We start from the raw sequence: 13,566 nt of genomic DNA, 5'->3' as shown, positions 1-13,566 counted from the left end.
CTAACATAGTTCCAAGAGATAAGATATAGGCAGGAGGTTAGCACACAATTACAAGGGGTTGGAGGCAGTATGAAGTTGCTAAAAGGAAAGGGACATTCTAAGACACATTATGTAAGAGGTGAAGTGATACCAAGAGCAACCTTTTCTGTTTCACAATTCTGCCTGAACTTCCCAACAATTAGAGTTGAGTTGTCCCCAGCTGGAGCCCATGACCTGGACGATAAGGATTGTGAAACTGAGTCAAGGGAATCTCATTTAAAATGGAGTTGGGAGACCAGAAGGGGGAGCTCTCAGGCTGTACTACTCATACCCCTTTGCAGACCCAACAGGAAGAGATGTACCTTAAATTCCAAACCAAAAGAAGCCTACTTTAGCAAGAGGAAGGAAGATTTTCTTCTCGACTGGCAACAACCCAGCCAATGAGAGACTCACATCTCAGCCATTGAAAAGGCACTACATTTCAAACTCCCAGTTTACTCCAATGGATTTTTCATTTATAACAAGCCCCTCCCAATTTCCCCCTTTTACTCCATAAAAGAGGGTTCCTCTCCTTTGCTCTCCCACTTGCTTAGGGCTTTTGCTGTAGCTTGCTTGTCCCAAATTGCAATTCCTCTTCAATTCCTGAATAAACTCATTTTGCTGGGAAGAAAACCTGACTGTTGTAAGGTCAACAGGATGATAACCTAATGATCCTTTATCAGCGTGAAGGGCTTCACTGATCCTGTGACAGTCTATAACTAGGATAGGGCAAGTATTATTTTCCCCATTTGTATATGAGGAAGCATATTGAGGAGGTTATTAGGCATGAGGAAGACATTATTAGACACCAGCACAGGTCTTTCCACTTGAGGATCAGCACTCCTTCAAGTAGTGAGATGTCCAGCCTTGAAGTGTGTGATGGGAAACACAGGACTCCATGTCAGATTGGTGTGTGTGTGTGTGCGTGCGTGCGTGCGTGAACAATGGTGAAAGAACAAGATGAACTCTGTGGACTTTATGATCCTGGTTCAATCAGTTTTACAAAAAAGTTTTTTTATGATAAAATATATATAGACAGTCCCAGACTTATGATAGTTTGATTTATGATTTTCCTACTTTATGATGGTGTGAAAGTGATACACAGTCAGTAGAAACTGTACTTCAAATTTTGACTATTGCTCTTTCCTCAGGTCGGTGATATGCAGATACCCTCTTGCGACACAGAGCACTAACAGCGAGCTCTAACACCCACCAGCCACACGATCAACACACTCACCACCCTCTGTAACCATACAAGTGTTCTGGGTTTTTTTACTTTCAGCACAGCATTCAATAAATTACATAAGATATTCCAGACTTTATTATGAAATAGGCTTTGTGTCCAATCATTTGCCCAACCGTAGGCTGATGTTAATTAAGTGTTCGGAACACATTTAAGTTCAGCTACACTAAGCTATGATGTTCAGCATTTTCTATTCAGGATATTTTCTTTTCTTCCCCCCCAAGATTTATTTATTCATTTGAGAGAGTGAGAGAGTGAGAGCACATGAGTGAGGGGAGGGGCGGAGAAAGAGAGTCTCAAGCAGACTCCACGCTGAGCGCAGGGCCTGACGCGGGGCCCAATCTCACAACCCGGAGACCAGGACCTGAGCCAAAACCAAGAGTTGGACGCTCAACCAACTGAGCCACCCAGGAGCCCCTTGACTTCAGGTATTCTCAATTTATGATGAGTTTATCAGGACATAATCCCATCATAAATGGAGGAAGATCTGTATAAAGTGATATTTAACATTTTAATCATTTTTAAGTGTACAGTTCAGTGGCATTAAGTGCATTCACAATGTTGTGCAACCATCACAAATAGACTACTGTCTATTTTCAAAACTTGTTTGTCATCCCAAACTGAAACTCTGTGCCCATTAAACAATAACTCTCCATCCCCACCCCCGGCCCCTGAAAACCACCATTCTACTTTCTGTCTCCTTCAATTTAACTACTCCAGATGCCTCATATGAATGGAATCGTACAATATTTGTCCTTTTGTGTCTGGATTATTTCACTTGGCAAAATGTTTTCAAGGTTCATTCATACTGTAAAGTTTAACAGAATTTTATTCCTTTCTAAGGCTGAACAATATTCATTGTATATATATATTACATGATATTGTAATATATATATTACATATTGTAATATATACACATTGTAATGTAGTAATATAGATACATTGTAATATGTATTATAATATATATACATTGTAGCATATGTTACATATATTACATATATATTATATATATGTACATATATTACACTTTGTGTATCTATTCATTGTTGCCACGGTTCAATCTTGCTAGCAAAAGACACCAGCCTCCTTCATCAGAAGTATTTTTCCTTTTAGGCTGCCAGCCCCAAGATCAAAATATACCAGCATCCTTTCTCCTCACCCAGGGAGGCTCCCCCTGTACAAACAGGGCTGTCTGCACAGAGAACTACCTACTTGGGATCAGATCCCATTGTGAGGACCTGACTTCCTAGACGTTTCTAGTCTTCTAGAAGACAGTACTGTGTGAGGGCCAGGCACTAGAACTTCTCTTCCCTTAAGGAACAGAAATGGCAAAAATGTTCCAGGTCCTCTTCTTTCCCCGAACTCAGAAGTGTAGCTCAGCTGTTGCAGTTGCCTGGGCAGGGGAGTGAGAGAGAGGTGGCCCGTGGGGAGCAGCCACAGTCTCTCCCTTGTTTCACTCACAAGATCTCCCAAGAATCCGCTGTCCTGCGTAGCCATCGGCTGCTAAAAGCCAAAACAGGGCGGTGTGGCCACCTGTTGGGCACTGGGGGTGGTACAGCCTTGGGGCGAAGGAAGGGACTTGCAGGCTGAGATTGCTTCAAGGAGAAGCTAGATAAAAGCCCAAATAAAAAACCAAACCAAACCAAAAGCAGCCCCTACATCCGGACGATGGAATTTTATTTTCAGTGCTTCAAAGAAATGAGTGATCGAGCTGTAAAAAGACATGGAGGAAACTTAAATGCAAATTAGCCTGTGAAAGCAGTCAATCTGAAGAGGCTCCATACTGTATGATTCCAAGGATAGGACATTCTGGAAAAAGATCAGTTGTTGCCAGGGATTGGGAGGGGCAGGGAGAGAGAGAAGGATGCAAAGGTTGAGCACAGGGCATTTTCAGAGCAATGAGACTACTCTGTATGATCCTATAACAATGGATACATGTTGTCATACGTCTGTCAGAACCCATGGAATGCACAGCCCCAGGAGTGAACCTTAATGAAAACTGTGGACGCGGGCTGATCATGATGTGTCAGAGCGGATTCATGCACTGGGACAGATGCACCATTCTGGTGGGGGGGGGTGTTGATGGTGGGGGAGGCTGTGCGTGGAGGGGGGAAGGAGGGGAATATATGGGGCCAGGGGGTATATGGGAACTCTCTGTACTCGCTGTTCAATTTTGCTGTGAACTTAAAACCACTCTAAAATGTAAAGTCTACTAAAAAACAAAACAAAACAATAGCATCCCCAGATTTGCCACCTGGCTCTTCACACCAGCAACACAGTTCCAGGCTCAGAAAGTCCAGCTCTCCCCTCAGGAGAGCTCACAGCCCCTTTTTCTCTTCTGATGCTTCTTTTCCCCCGTGGGCAGGAACAACAGGCATTCCTTTGCCTTTTAGTGAAGTAGGGAGAAGCTCTCTGGAGTCCTACAGGTCCTCACTTCCACCCCAGCTTAAATGTCACCTCCTCATGAGGTCTTCCCTGACCACCCTAACCCCCAGCCTCTGCCCCACCCATCATCCCATCTGGCTTTCTGCCCAGCACTCGTCACTACCTGAACATATAGCTACTTGCTTACTTATTTCTTTTACACTGCCACCCAATGGCATGTAAGCCCCACCAAGGCTGAGACTGTCCCTAGTGCTCACAACAGTGGGTGGCCCAGGGCAGGAGCTCAACAAATGTTCGTTGATGGACTGAATAATTATGTTACTGGCCAGTTGCAGAACCAGGGGCAAAAGGCAGTTAAACTTCCCTGGGCCCCAGTTTCCCCAACTGTAAAATGGGCGCTTAGACTTCATGATGGCGCTCTCTTCTTGCTGCAGTGCTCTGAATGCTCCAGCAAGCGTCAGAAGGACCTTGTTAGTCCACTAGAGTGCTTCTGCCCAGGCTACTGGGTGGCTGCGAGGTACTCAGGAAGAGAATTCCTAGTGGCCCAACGTCACCTGACCTCCTCGGCTGGGTTTGTGGATATGGGCAGAGGTCCAAATGTGTGCTGGATGGATTGAGGTGTGGGGGAACCCCTCCCCTAGAATGCAAACTCCAAGACAGCAAGGATCTTGGGTTTTATTTGTTTGCATATCCCATGTGTTGGGAACAGTGCCCGGCACACAGTAGGCTTCATAGTTACTGAGGGAGTGAAGCGAACACACTCAGCGCCTGTGTTTCCCTTCTTGGGTGAGTGTTGCTTGGGTCATGTGTGGCATGAAAACAGCAATAATCATCCCTTCCATTGATGGAGCCCTCCGCAAAGCATTTATATGTGCATCATCTCACATGCTCCTCATGACAACCCCATGAGATAAGTCCCATTAAGTGTTATTATCCCCAATTTACAGATGAGCTGAGGCTCAAGGCATTTGACCTGCTCAAGGCCACATAGCTGGTGGACGGCAGAGGCTGATCTCAGAGCCAGGTTTTCTTTTGTTCCAGACCCAGTGCTTGTAGATGTTGCCGGTTGTGCAAAGCTCTGAGTGTGAGCAGGAGAAGGAAGCCTTGTGTAAGAGCCAGGCCCTTAGGAGAGAAAAGGGGCAAGAGAGAGGAGCGCTGCTTACACTGGGGGGCTGCTTGGGGCTGAGCCCGTGCCTGCTGGCTGAGGGTGGGAGCTACGAGAGCAGCAGGGGGACGGGGCAGAGATGCCCCTCCACTCCATCAGTGGCCAGGGACCCCGTGCAGGGAGCTCCTGGGGAGACTGCTAGCCTCATGTAGGCACGCTGCCCCGCAGGCCCAGACACGCAGGGCTCCAGACAGGGCCTTCAGAGGGCACAGAAACCAAGGATGTGGGCGAACTGGTTTGAGGAACACAAAAGCCAGCTCAAGTCTTCTTCCCTTTCCCGCACAAGGCGCGTGCCTGCCCCTCACCCCTACACCAAGGAGAGCTCTTCATTGCCCAGCTCCAAATCTCACTGACTTCACCAAAATCACTTATATGTCACCCCAAATCATACCTACACACACGCACATACACACACACACCAGAGTGCCACCCAGATTCCTCCCCATGGGAGCCCCCAAGCAGAGCCCTGTCCTGCCCTCACCCACCTCCACCTGTAGAAACCTTTTGTACCCACCCTGCAGAATCTTCTCCGCTTTCTGGGCCTAAGGTGCCTTCCCTCTCCCGCACTCCAAAGCCCACTGCAGGTCCTCTGCCCTGGCTCTGACCACCGGAGACTTCCGTCCTGTTTATGCATATGTGACAGCTTCCCCCCACCCCAGCTGCCAACTCCCTGAGGGTAAAACTCAAGCCCGGTGCTGGGCCTGACCTGGTGCAGGGGTCACAGAAGCTGCCAGCTTGCATCAGCCCACGCCCACGCCAGGGAGCTCGGGGTGGGGGTGGGGGGAACAGCCTCACACCTCCCCGAGGCCTTGCCCCCAGAAGCCACGAGGCAGCGATGAGGACATGGGGCAGGGAGGTGGGGTAGAGGCCAGGACATGTGGCGGCCCACACACTTGCCTGTGTTAGTCACGGAGGGCGCCCAGCAGAGCAGAAGTCATCTCTAAAGCTGGCGCAAGCGGGACAGGTGGGAAGAGGGAGGGCTCATCTGCAAAACCAGTGGGAAGAGGCACTGGGTCAAAATGTCCCTCTCTTGCTGGAGGGGCGGTTTTCCTTCTGGGCTCCTCGGCAAGACCTGAAATAGCGAGAGGAGGGAGGTCCTGATCAAGCGCAGGCTGATATTCTGGGTTTGCACCATTCATCAATGCGTGCTGAGCCCCACGACCTGCCCTCCTGCTCTGTGCAAGACTCTAGAACTTGGATTCTACCTTCCTGCTTCAGAAGGAGCTTCCGATGCAACTTTCTCTGTCTACCCTTCTGGAAATGGGTCCCAGAGCTCACCAATCAGATGGTTATTACCACCAAGTGTGGCTCATAGTTACTTATTGATCACGTATTCATTGATTGCCTACTCTCCCAGGCCTTGGGCTAAGGACTTCACACATGTTCTCATTTACTTCTTGGGTGGCTCCCAGAGATGATTCCGGTGGCTCCTGTAGGGAAGGGGCAATTCTGACCAAATGCCCCGACTTGCCCCGGACCGTCCCATTATATGTCTGTCGTCCCAGCAGCACCATCCACAGAGCCCCCTCTCGCTCTCAGAAGTGACCTGGCATGGAAGATAAATGATGGGTCCAGGGGATTCTTCCCAGTCTGTCACGGGGAGTGGGGTGTGATGCATCAGGCTCCCCAGAGGGGCACCTGGGCCTTGAGAGGCAGACACTAGAGGGCGCCAGTCAGTAGTGCCTGGCAGCCCTGGGCAAGGCCACTCTAGGGGAACAGAGGTGGTAGGTGGGGTGGGGGGAAGGAGAGGGGGAGAGGGGGGAGGGTGCCCGACAGAGCCCTGGCTGAGGCCTTTCCTGGCCTAGACCCAGCCTGGCCCAATTCCTCTCATGCCCCCCATCCACCCAGCAGAGCTCCTGAGCAGGCAGAGCCCTCTCCCCAGGGGGACCTGGGAATCCTATGAGGGAAGAGGGGTGCTGGCACTGTTTGCCTTCTCCCCCATTTTGGCCTGGCCAGGCCCCTGCCAGTCTCTCCTCCAGGATCTCGGGCACAGTGTGGTTCACCCTGTGCTGGAGACCTCTCAGACCACGGGGCCAGCTCTCCTGATGGGCTGGGACTGGGCTGTATGGAGGTGGCTGTTCTGGAAAGAACGATCAGGTGTCAAGGAAACTCCACAGCCCAACAAGAGCTGGGGGTGGGAATGGGGAGGGCAGGAGGCAGAAGGTGGAAGGGCTGATAGAGTACTTGGTTAGGGGTGGGGGCCTGCCTTCTCCTCCTTGACCTACCCACACTGGCCTTGAGAACTCAGGCACAACGCTCAGGCCTCAGTGTTCCCAGAGGGGCCGGAAGGCTTGCGACCCACAAAGAGCCTACTTCTCACCATTCTGGCCTGGCCACTGCCCCCATGCAGCACTTGGCCCTGCGATCGCAATCGGACACAGGATTGGCCTCCAGGGGGGGCACACTCTTCCCATTTAGACAAAACCCTGGCCCTGGCATGGATGACTCCCCTCCAGCCGTGGACTATTAAAAGTGCTTGGGTGTCCAACAGACTTGGGCCCGGTTGCAGCCCTGACATTGGTAGCTGTGTGATGCTGGGCACATCATTTAACTTCTCTAAGCCTCAGGTGACTCACCTGCAAAAGGTAGTAAGAGTATCCATTTCTTAAGGCCGGTGTGACGATTCAAGGCAATAAAGAACAGAAAGCGCACAGCTCCGCGCCCGGCGCCCAGGCAAGCTATGCTCCCAGTGGAGGAGTCTCCAAGCAGCACGAGCATGGCCCTTCAGCCCCAGCTCAGCCTCCGCTGTCGTGGGAGTTCTTGCCTGCAGGAGAAAGACAGAGACGGGCTTGAAATGCACTGTGGTCCACACGGTCCACACAGTGGAATCTTCTATGAGACAGTGACATCCATGGATGTAGGCAGCCGTGGATGCCTCAGTGCTAACAGTTTCAACCTTTTAAAGATTCATTCATTCATTCATGTATTCGTTAGTCCCAAATTACAACTGTTGTCCTGACATAATATTACTGTCCCCCTTTCACTCTTGAAGTGTCCCAGTTTGGATGATAAATTATATGATCACCCAACTTACTGTGGCAGATCCTGTGCCAGGCACTGGGGACCAGGAGAGGATAAGGTACCCAGCCCCTCCCCTCCAGGGCTTCCCTCCAAGGAGGCACAGGGATGCAGTGTGAGAAGGAGGGGCTGGGGCTGCTGCTGTGTGGCCAACCAGTGTCCCCCTGCCCCTTAAGAACCTAGCAAGAAACGGGGCACCTGGGTGGCTCAGTTGGTTGCGTGTCCAACTCTTGGTTTCGGCTCAGGTCATGATCTCAGGGTTTTGGGATTGAGCCCCGTATTGGGCTCTGTGCTCAGTGGGGAGTCTGCTTGAGATTCTTTCTCTCCCTCTCCCTCTGCCCCTCCCCCCAGTGGTGCGTGTGCTCTCTCTTTCTCTCTCTCAATAAATAAACAAATAAACAAAATCTTTTTTTAAAAAAGAACCTACAAAGAAACATACTTTGATTTATCTACCCTTTTTGGGTTTATTTAGTTTTACTTATTTATAAACCAACTTCTTGGGGCCAATTCTTGCCATACATTTTCCACCCGATACATGAGGTCGTGGTCTTTTTATTCATCATGATATTATTTTTCTCCAGCCTCAGAAGCTGCCTTCTATTCAAATATTTGTGGTATTTTTTAAAAAAGAGTTACAAATATCCCATCTGTTCTCTGATCCTATAAACATCAATTTTCCAGAAACAGGGTCCTAATTTATTTTTTCATTCTCATGGAAAAGTACGTGACGGGAGAATAGGAGTGATATACAAAGGCATACTCTGAACGGCCAGCCCCTCCTTACTCATGCCAAAACACAACCCGACAGTTCAGGAAATGCGGGGAGTCTTAGGAAAAAGGAAAGGAGGGGCAAAAGGAGACAAAAAGAAATGGAAGAGGCAGTGATGTCCCTGGGGTTGGCCAGGGCTCATGGCTGGAGCAGTCACCTTTGGGCTCCTGCCTGATCATCTGCATTGGGTTGGGGGAGGGTGATTGCCCTCCCCAAGGGATGGTAGGCAACCAGGCATGAGCGTGTGGGCGAGGGTGGTGTCTCCTTCACACCCATGCCAGGACCAGAGATGCCTTGGTATGTGGCCAAAACCTTCTGCCAGATTCCACACCCCATGCCAAAAATCCTCCTCCTTCCCCCACCTGTGTCCTCCCAGGTCCCCCCTCCGTTAGCTGGAGAGCATGACAGTCCCTCGTCTACAACGGTCTCTGTGTCTGTCCAACCCTAGGTGTCCCACAGGAATTGCATCTGTCCCACCTTTCATCTGGGGACAGAGCTCAGGATTCTACCTCACCATTGCCCAAGAGTCATAACTGGGTGAAAATCATGACAATACACGGGTCCTGGGGGAGTGTTGCCTTATTTAGATGTGCCACCCCCGGAGAAGGAAGAAAAGGAAGGAGGGGGAGGAGCTGCAAAGCTGACAGGAGCGAAAGGAGAAGAAGAAGGCATGGGTGATTCTGAGAATTGAGGGTAGCTAGGGATGTCATCATGGGGAGGGTTTCACCCAGGTCAGTGGGTGGGGACAAAGCATGGTGACTGGGGCCCTGTGACTCAGTTATGAGCCTGGCCCCTATATCCACAAGTCGTTCATTGAATAAGTCATTAATTCCGTCAACACATGTTTATTGAGCTGTTACTATGTTCCAGACCCTGGACTAGGCAGCAGGGAGGGAGAGAGCCGGCAGGGAGGGAAGTTCCCCTGCAGAGTGTAGGTGTGCAGGGGATGGGGGGGAGGGACAAGCCTCCTTTCAGAGGGAGCTGCCAGGGAAGATGCCTGGTGAGGGAAGGGGAGGGTGGGGAAGGGACGTCTGGGATAAGTCCCCGTGGGAGGAGAGTAGGCAGGAGCCAGACAGAGGGAGGGGAAGGAGGGAGGGGTAGGGAGTTTCAGGCAGAGGAAGGAGATCCATGCTTCAAGGCACGGAGGGTGGGAGGGGAGGTTTGGGGAACTGTCAGTAGTTCCTGAGAGGGTGAAGGGAGAGGCGGGGAGAAAGGAGCTTGAGGAGGTAAGGGAGGCAGGTCCTAAAGGAGTTCAGAGGCTACTTATAGGCAGTGAGGCCCCCTGGAGGGGAAAGCCCGGGACAGTGTGGTCAGATCCCCCCTTGGAAGAGGAGACTCTTCATGGGGTTAAGCAAGTGGCTGATAGACCAACGCCGGGTTTGCTCAAGAGACAGGACAGGGTTCAGTGATGGAGCTCTAGAGGGGTCCGGCCGGGGCTGGAGGCGCACACATCACCCACGCCACCCTCCAGCGACCCGCAGAGGTCGACCCGACGGCCCCCAACGGACGGAGGGAACGCGGCAGAGCCAGAAGCAGAAGCCAGGGCCGTCCGAGCTGCCAAAGCCAGCCAGCACGAGGCCTCCTAAGGGCCTCCCGCTCGAACTCACCTTCCACGGTATTTAGCAGCTCCTCCTCGGCCACAGCCAGTGGCACAGGGTGCCCCTAAAAACGGGCAGGCTTCACTGTGAAGTGGGGCCCACCCAGCCTGGTCCGCTCAGCCATGCCCTCTCTGATCCCACTGCAGGTCCCGCAGCCCCGGCTCCCTGAGTCAAGGGCTGGGCAACTCCTAGCTGTGTGCTGTCTCCCTGCCTCCAATCCCCATAATCTGGGCGAAGCTCCCGGGGCTCCCTCCGGAGGGAATTGAAGCCAGGTCCTCCTGTAGGCCACAGCCCACCAAGATGACCCTCCCCCCTGGAATTCTCTTGTACAAATAGGAGCCCCAGGTGAGAACCATGAGGATATGCCCCTGGATGCCAGGAGATGGCTTCTGTGTGAGCAATAGCAGTGTCCCCCTCGTTCGGACCCACGGCGGTTCCTGCTCACACAGAAGGAAGGAAAGACCATTTCCACGTGGCCCAAGGTGCCAACATTGCCAATTATTTCCTCGCCGGCAATAAATCCCCAAATATATTTTTGCTTCCCCCTCTAACGTTTAATCTTGGGTATATTTCAAAGGAAACGCCACTCTGCCTGCTTCTGATTCATACCCGCTGAGCTCATCAAAACCAGAATTATTTTGTAATAGCTGTTGGGTTTACTGGATGTCCTCTGGGATCTGTAAAAAATCTCTGTTCCTCAGAAACAGGAAGTTTCGACAGGAGGACAGAGGCTGGTTACGAAAATCAAAATTTGAATTCGCTCTGCCCATTGGAGAGGCTCGGTGTTCGTGGCATTTCCTTCCTTCAGCCCATCGACGATCATGGATTCGGTGCCTACTTTGTGCAGCAGCTAGGACCCCGACGGTGATTTTTTAGAAGGGGACTCTGAATTCATTTGAAGGGCTTCCATAACAGGCTGGATGGCTTAAACACGGATATTTATTTTCTCACAGTTCTGGAGAGAGACGTCCAAGATCAAGGGGTCTGCAGGGTTGGGTTTTTTGGTTTGTTTTTTGAAGGCTTGTAGGTGGCTGCCTTCTCCCTGTGTCTTCTCGTGGTCTTCCCTATGTGTGTGTCTGTGTCCTCATCTTTTCTTGTAAGGACACCAGTCCCATTGGATTGGGGCCCCTATGACCCGCTTTAACTTAATTGCCGCTTTAAAGACCCTATCTCCAAATTCAGTCACATTAGGACTTCAGCATATGAATTGGGGGAAGGGGAACACAATTCAGCTGATAAGAGGTTCTGATCTCAAAAAGTCATCCTCCCATGACAATGTCCCTTTGATCTCTATCTGAGGTTAGCATCCGAGGTGAGGTGGTTTAGGATGGAATCCCCAGGCTGTTGTAGGCTTACCGAAGGCAGGATGATTCAGCTCACTGAGCGCTGAGCTGTCGGATCTGGATTCAAAGTTTGCCTCCTTCACTCACAAGTTGGGTGCTGTTGCCCAAGTTATACAACCTCTGAGATCTCCGTTTCCTTGTCTGTGTAGTGAGGATAATACTACCTGCCTCAGGAGGAATTTTTGTGAAGAGCCGAAAAGGTCATTCATGTGAAACAGAGCACCATGTCCAGGAGCATAGTAGGTGCTCACGAAATGGAAGTTTCTTTTCCAGATGTGTTCTCTGCAGGGTTTCTTCTTCCAGGGCATGAAGGCCGTATTACAAGCATTCTCTGGCAGGGGGAGTGTACCAGGAGATGGAAGAAACTCAGGCCTGGGGTGCCTTCCCCCCATCCCTCCCTTGGAATACATCGCCCACCCAAGGCAGCCAAGCCTCAGAGCTGGAGGAGGGAAAAATGGTCTGGCATTGAACCTCCCCAGGAACACCCACTGCCGGCACCTCTGTGAGAGCGTGCTGTGAGAAAGCCGGGGACAACTGTCCGGGCCAGGCTAAGTGCAGCTGTGAAAAGCAGATCTTGCAGAAAAAACCAAGTCCAAAGGCTGGCAAAGCCCTCTGGTCACAGGAAGCCCTCCCTGTCCAGAGGTGTAGGTTCTGGACTAGTCAAGGCATTTGGGTTCTACTCCCATCCCTGATATTTCCCAGGGCTGGGACATTAGCACTCACCTGACCTCTCTGCGCTTCAAGGCGCTCAGAGGGACACATGAAACCATATGTCAGACAAATGTGAGTTCGTAGATGATTAGTTAGTCCCAGAGCCGCTGTACCAGCACCCCTCCTCTGGGCTACCACACTTTCTCAGCTGCTTGGGGCTGAAGGGGGAAGTCCCTGTCGCTCTGGTTTCCAGTTTCCTTAAACCTCCAGCATTTACACACACAGCCCCCATATGAAAGCAGATTAAGAATGCATCCCTCCTCAAAAAGAGGAGCCTTCCCAGATTTGGAGTAAGAGTGATGAGGGCTCGTCTGGGCCCCATTGCCTCTCAGACATCTCCTGCCCCCACCTGGGAGCCCTCCCCCCCCTCCCCCCCCCCAAATTACTCACACTCCTGGAAACATGACTGATGACTTCGGGATGAGTAAGAGGCAGCGCACGTCATGGCCCAACTGTTGGCAGGGTAAGTGAGTTCAATGCTCCCTGGAGCCAGGCTGCTCGGACATGTGCTGGGAGTCCGCTCTGGGGGAAGAGGGGCAGGGGACCCTAGAGAGGAGCTAGGCTTTATTTAGCAATGAGCTAGAAGTCCTCTGACCATTCCCCCCTTTCCCAACCCCCGAGTGATGATGGCCTTGTCAGCTCAGGGTGAGAGGGTGACGGGAACTGTCCCAGCGCCTCTTTGGGGGGCCTGGACAGTGGGGGCAGGGGCTCTCACGGAGCTCCAGGACACTGTGTTTCTCTCACCTGAGCACCCCTGGCCTCGCCCCAGCACAGCGTGGCCCAGGGCAACCCTGAACTTGGCAGCCCAGCCTCAACAGCTTTGAAAGGGCCCCAATCCAGGGCCCGACCTACAGGGTGCGTGTGTGTGGAGGGTGTGTGTGTTTACATTCTCTTGTACACCCTAATCCGTGGTGCCAGACAAGCAAATATTTTCGGTCTGTTTTCCATTTCCCATGTGTCCCATTTCTGAGCATTTGGCAGAAATGGGATCACAGCAAAGGCGTGTATGAATTCAATGCGTTTTGAAATGCCTATTTTTACATTCTTGGAGTTCAGGTGCAGGCTGAACATGCTAATATAAGCACGACAGCACGCAAACTGGACTGTCCTGGCACTTAATAAATAGGGCCGAAGCACCCAGTTCCCCATACCCCACGTGGGTGTGGTCAGGACACGATGGCATGGAGAGAAACACGGGGACGCAGAAGCCTGAGGCAGCCCCACCTCAGTGTCCTCTGCAACCAGGACAAGACGGTGTCCTCACTCTGAGCCGCCGCTCCCCAGACAATCACTCCTGTGTGGGGAACAGTCCTCAC

At 51.6% G+C, this 13,566-nt stretch overlaps 1 long non-coding RNA gene across 1 annotated transcript; it reads right to left on the bottom strand.

Moving 5' to 3' along the window:
• Positions 1–5,478: 5,478 nt before the first annotated feature.
• LOC118007413 lies at positions 5,479–10,702 on the bottom strand. The gene is made up of 3 exons (XR_004678412.1): positions 10,206–10,702; positions 7,388–7,575; positions 5,479–5,883 (listed from the first exon to the last, which is right to left on the bottom strand). It is a non-coding gene; the product is annotated as an uncharacterized LOC118007413 (long non-coding RNA).
• Between the last annotated feature and the right edge of the window lie 2,864 nt (positions 10,703–13,566).

This window comes from Mirounga leonina, unplaced genomic scaffold (assembly GCF_011800145.1).
Source record: "Mirounga leonina isolate KUSES-001 unplaced genomic scaffold, KU_Mleo_1.0 Mir_125, whole genome shotgun sequence".
NCBI classification, from domain to species: domain Eukaryota; kingdom Metazoa; phylum Chordata; class Mammalia; order Carnivora; family Phocidae; genus Mirounga; species Mirounga leonina.
Note: the sequence above shows the minus strand (reverse complement) of the source record. Positions and strands in the feature narration are given on the sequence as shown.